Source organism: Porites lutea, chromosome 10 (genome assembly GCF_958299795.1).
Source record: "Porites lutea chromosome 10, jaPorLute2.1, whole genome shotgun sequence".
NCBI lineage: Eukaryota > Metazoa > Cnidaria > Anthozoa > Scleractinia > Poritidae > Porites > Porites lutea.
In genome coordinates, this window is record NC_133210.1 from 9755019 (window position 1) to 9761520 (window position 6502).

Sequence of the window (6502 nt, forward strand, 5' to 3'; positions counted from 1 at the left end):
TTTACCTAGCCTCCCACGCAGACGTTCTTAGGGGTTTTGTCACGCGTTCCTGCCCCACGAACGTTCGCGGGGCAGGAACGCGTGACGAACCCCTAAGAACGTCTGCGAGGCTAGAATTTACCGTAAGACGCCGTACAGAGAAACTAGGCAACCGTAGTTTAGAACTCGGAGAGTTTGATACTCTTATCACGTTTTTGTTGGATACTGTGTAATCATCGATGTGAATATTTTTATCAAGTGGAAATAAAGACCCTTAACAAAAACATAATGGTTGTTTTATCGCCAAACTTTAGGTTACGAATAGCTCTGTCTTTGAAGGAAAAAAATGTTGTTGCAAGAGAAATTGCAAGGGTCAAGTGTCGGTTCAGATGTGAGCAACGAGTTTCTCGCGATCAACAACATTTTCCTGAAGACATTAGGCCCAGGGCAAACGTCGAACTTTTCATGAATCAATGAATAAAGAGTCGTGGATGAGAGGACAACAGACGTACCCTCTTACAATACATTTTAACATGTGAACAGTAAACTCGGACATCAGCATACAAAGGCGCCACTGGCAGCCGCTCTCAGTCCATTTATGAGCTTACTGTACCCACCCAACCCATGATGTGAATGATGTGATGTGTGAAGGTTGACCACACCACTGGGGTCTACGTCCCCTAATCTTTTCGAACAGTGGTGTGAGTTCTTTTACGTCCCACAAGAACCAGATAAGTGAAAGTGCTGTGAAACGGGACCTACGGTTTTTTGTCTTTATCCGAGAAGACTAGAAAGTCTAATCATTTGCAGATGTCATTACAAAGGTAGCACTTTCTTCTCAGTTATTTAAAGACCCTGAGTGTTGGTCCGGCCTGGGTTCGAACCCGTGACCTCCCGCTCAGCAGACCGGCGCTCTCCCAACTGAGCAAACTAGGCGGCAGTTCATGCATGAGACGAACCAAAATGTAATTTGGGTCGACCTATAGCTATATAGCCGGTAGCTACTCTAAAATTCGGGTTAAAATAAAGGTTACGTATTGATTTATGCAACATAAAACAATTCGCCACTTTGAGGTTGCGCGAGAGACCGGGTCGAGATGGTTGTCAAAGTGCATTGTGGGACTGTTTGGGGGGACGCTTTTTCAACATGGTGGCAAATTCATCCCCCAAAACAGTCCCACAACGCACTTTTACAACCATCTCGACCCGGTCTCCCGCGCAACCTCAAAGTGGCAAAAAGTCCAAAGAAAGAAAGAAAAAAAACCGTCCCATAATGCAATACAACACAACAGCGACGGAGTCTCCAGGGTAACCTCTTCAAAAAGGCCAATGGAACAAGCGGATAGTGTTTATTTTCGTCCCCAAATTAAAGCCACTCGACATTTTTGAAATGAACCGAATCGAACTCATGACTAAGGGGCTATTTGCATGATCGATACCGGAATGACTTTCATTCTGGAACGAGTTCATTCCATCTCCTCATATTTTTCTATAGTGTTTACATGATACCAAAACGACATTTCGTTCCCGTACAAGTCATTCGGAAATTAGATCATTCCGGTTGTTTTATCCGAATTAAATTCTCGTTCTGGTATGAAATTTTTTTCTGGTATCATGTAAACTGAAATCGAAAATCGTCTTTAAACCGTATAGTCTGGGGTGAAGTGGCGCATGCTTATTTGATCTGGCGCGAAAACCACGCGAGCGAAACGTGAGCGAGAACGCCTAAGGGTTGATTTCCATTGCCGCGTAATTTTTACGTGCGTACGTGCGTAAAATTTACGTTCGCAAATAAAATGAAGGCAATGCATGAAAGGTCGCTCGAAAGCGTAAAAGTTGAACCTCGCTCAACTTCTCGTTTAAGCTCGGCACTTCAGTTTTATCTGTCCTCTATTTTATTTACGTGATTAAAATTTACGTGCTTTAACGTTCGTAGCCAAACACGCGTCAGTGGAAATCAACCTTTAGGCTGAGCTGTTCGATTTCAACATGTGAACGCAGTATGAACTTCACTCTGCCAACGAAACTCGTTTCGGAGTGAAAGTCATTCCGGTATCATATAAACAGCCCCTAAAAGAAACGGCAGGGGTTGGGGGTCGAAAATTGCGCATCGCTTGTCTGCGCAGTTGGGTAATACGTTGTCTTCAGCTCTTTGTTTAACCGCTAGTCACGTGAATAAAAGTACGAAAGCTTTGAGCGATGACAATTTGAGGATTGTAGTTGATGGTAGGCCATTCTCGTACTCCAAGAAGTTTAGATGGCATATCATGAGAACAAAAAGACGATCATGATGAATAAGTCATCATATTAAAACCGCTCTTGACTTTCGTGTCAATACTACTGGGAGCTGGGAATAGTCCGTCTTTTGTCTTCCATGAAACTTCAGACTGCAGGCAACAACCATTTAAGGCAAATATTTACAAGATGCTTTTAAATTTATTGGCTCTACAGGTTTAAGCTACAATAAAGCCCGTTTTGCTTTTTCGAGCTTTTGTTAATTGTCCTTTCAAACGCGCCATTGAATTTCTCAGATTCGCGATCATTTCAGTGATGCGTTCTTCTCAGTAAGGTTATGTAGCGAAGCAACCCGTGCGTTATTGACGCAATTAAATTTTTCCAATTAGGACTAGGCAGCAAGGTGAATTTTGTATTTTAGTAAGTTATCGTTCTGCTCTCTCCGCACGTATCCTTGCGAGATCGTTTTCATGTCTCAACACCGAAACTTTTTTTGGTTGTGAGTTTTTACACGGTTTTGTACCTTTGACGAGTAATAGCTGACGCCCGGGAGCTAATGACGAAAAGCAGCAAATGAAACATGCATGTCACCGATTTTAAATCTTATTTTCTAATGAGCGTTTGGACTGTTTGACTAATCATTAGTACGTCCAGTAACACAAGGATTAGTCGGCTGGCCTGCTTTTAATTACAGGCTTAATTTCAAATTCGTCTTGTTTAAAAATACCAGAAACTTACGGAAAGTTTCTGCGCTTTAAGTTAACCTTAAAAGAAATCTCCTCATACTTGACTGAATTTTTACGGTGAAATTATAAGCTATGCCTACGAAAAGAGACACTACTTTTCTCAGGACTCTGAACCAGTCAGTATTTTTCGGTTTTCGGTATATGTTTTTTGTACTATGAAATCTTTGATCTAGACCGGATTTACCTAAAAATCGGAGAGACGGTTTCGCCTTGAAAAACATCGTAGCATTTTGAGGTCACATTGCATCTTAAAAAGCACCGAGAAAGCGCCTTTTATGTTGTGAATGAATTGTCCCGTCTAAATTCGGTAGCAAAGTGGCGTGGGCGATCGATTGTCTATCAAGTTTGCATTTTCTTGTCACGGTATAGCCACATAAGTGTAGAGAAAATATTCAGAAATGTCTAGAATTCTTTCGCTGGCATTGAATTGTTTCCACAGTGTCAAACCAAAAAAACCCAGACTGCAGATGTTTTTCAGATCAAAATCTGTTTGAAAAGAACGATAAAGTAATTGTCTGTAGTATCATTTTCATTCACACGTGAATGAATGTTTTCCAACAAGGAATAGATCACAACTCACGTTGCCGGAGTATATGTATTGGCAGAACAAACTTTTTTCTGACTTCTTTAAGAAGTTGTAAAACCTTGGCTGTTCAGCCTTATTGAATGCTAAATCACATTTGTTTTTATCTTCTCATTTGATGACGAAAGATTAACCGTAAAAACAATTTCTAAAAACGTATGACTACTAAAAGGTATAGCTCCAGTCACTTGGATTGATTTCATTGCGGGGTAGATTGTTAGGCAACAGCGACATGGCTAACTATACAAAGCGGATAAAACTAACCAATCTAAAAGCAGGGATTCTAACTTTTCAGTTGTCCTATTTAAATTTCAAATCGACTCCACCTGGAGTCAGGGAAGTTCGCTAAAGTATAACCGAGAATGAATTACTGCAACAATTCGTGACTTTCGCTTCTTTAAAATATTCTTGGTAACTTGGCGAGCGAACTGTAAACGAGAACGAGAAACCGCACAAACAGGGCACGAAGAGTTCCTTCCAACTGACAAAGAAAACGGTTGCAGAAAATTGGCTTTTAATCCGAAGTCTGGACAACTTAAAATCAAGTGGCATTTTTTTTGGAACTCTTCCCTTTTGTTTGGAGGGATTCGTTTTGTCTGTGTTCTCAATACCCGGGTTATCATTGTTGATTCTGTGGAAGAAAATACTCGGGAACGAAAGGAAATGTTGTAGAGAATTTGCTCTCTAAGATGCTCTATCTAGTTGAGCTTAGAACGTAAATTGTTTACAGAAAAGTACTGTGGAATCACTCTTCAAGCATTTTGAGAGAGGCAGCATCGTCTTGAACGACATAACAAGTGCCTCTACAAAACCTACTAAAACGCTTCGATATGAGTGTTGTGGAATTGTCGTTCTTTTTTCAACTAAAACTCCCGATAAGCCAGCTACTTTCAGTTGTACTTTAGGGTTCAAATGTGGCTCTAATAAAATCAAACGAATCTTGCGGATTTGTACGTATCTGGCGAAATATATCTCAACTAATCTAATATTTTAAAACCTTGATAGGTTTATAGGCAAATAGCTGACGAGTAGGCTGGCAATGTTTTTAAATAAGGAAATCAAGTTTAATTCCAAGTAATTGAACTGATGTACTGATGTAAACCTGTAAACCGCGCCGTTTGTTCGCTTTCAATAAGCCCTAATTTGAAATAACAGAAAATGCTCTTTTTAAGGTTACTTTTGTTTTAAACAGCTAGGCTGTCAAGTAGGGACATTTAAAGACAGATTCACAGAAAATCATCGGAAGTAAGAACCTTTTCTAGACTGATCTGAGTTGACAGTTCTTTATTTATAAGTAAACATCCGCCGTTTTATAAAGAAGTATTTATATTTCCTTTTGAAGTCGTTCAGTTATTGAGTGACTATATTTTTAAAGCCGGATCTGTTGTTTATCGAAATACACAGCGCGTTTAAATTGTTAAAGTTTAAAACCAGGCAAAATGAACCGACGTCACGTAAAAACAAATAACGGCGAGTTTTTTAAATGTATAAATGATCACAATTCCTCCAGAACGACAAAACAGTTTGAATTGTTTAACAATGTTTTAATTACAACGAACGCCGCTTTGTTGACAAAAAGTAGAATTTTTTGGTGATCGCTAAAAGAACTCTGTAAATATAGCCGTTTGTTGTTTCGGCGAATTTATGAGAATACGAAATTCAACGCTGATATGCAAATACGATTACAAAAAAAGGCGTATATCAATAAAACGAACCCGTCATATTTAATGCGTTCGTGGACACATTTGTATTTATTTGGTGTTGTTAAATTCATTGTTAGAAACACAAACTTCGGGTTAACCGATTTCGTTGTAGATGCAATGAGAAGACATCGAACACGTTGCCGGCTCCCTGCCCTCCTCATTGCTAAAGTAATTCTCGCCTTACTTATAATGACGTTTGTAAGAAATGGAGGGGAACGCGCGGAAAAAAAATTAGCGATTTTACTTTAAACAAAAGGTGTGGGGAAGATTTGCGAAAATTTATTCACAATAGTCTTATCGCGTTTGCACGTGTTTAGCTAAGAGACAATTCCACCCCGAAACTGCCGATGATAATTTAGTAAATTGGTCAAAATATCGAAGTATCGGAGAACTAAAGTGCTTGTTTGAGGAAGAACAACTTGGTCGATAAAAACACACAACCTGTTGTCACTTTGGACAAGGCATGCGAGTCGATCAGGAAGTCTCGCTCGGCGTCGGTACAGGGACCGAGTCTGAAATCAAAGAACAATGTAGTACCAGCAACATGCATTTTGGTTTTAGCGTATTCTCGCAAGAAGTAAACGTAATAATGCTCATGATCTTTACGCATTCACATAATAAAACGATATTTTCTGTTGTCCTTCCTTGGTGTACTGTGACATTGAATTTGTGAATAAAAATACTTCTGGAGACGTTTTTAATATCCATGGCTTCTTGCCTAGAAACAACGCTTACTCGAAGACGAGGATGCGACTCGGCCGGGAGAAAAAAATTCTAAATGAGAAGTTGATCGCATATAATCATCTAAGTTCGTACCGAAACAATAAGGAAAAAGACAGTTTTACGCGTTTACAACGCGGTAACCGGGATTGACTCCTGATGCAATTGTACTAAATCCAAAAAGGGTTTTGATTTCTTTTTGAGGGGACTTTAACGCCAATTGTTGTATTGAAAACCTTTATGTTGCCAGCACATGGTTATTATAAAGAATCTGCTTGTCTCTAGCCTGGGGGAGAAATTCAACGGGTGATACATGCGCAGAAGGCAACACGTTGTAATTAAAAATAAAGTTTGACTCACTGTTTGGGAAAATGAATTTCGCTGGAGAGGGAATTAAGTAAATTCAATTTTTACGTGTCCATAGCTTGTGGGAAATAGAGAAAACAATCCAAGAAAAAAGATACTAATTTGCTCGTGACTTGAACAGAAAAACATAGCCGTTTTTAAAATTCAACTATTTAACCCCCGCATTTGGC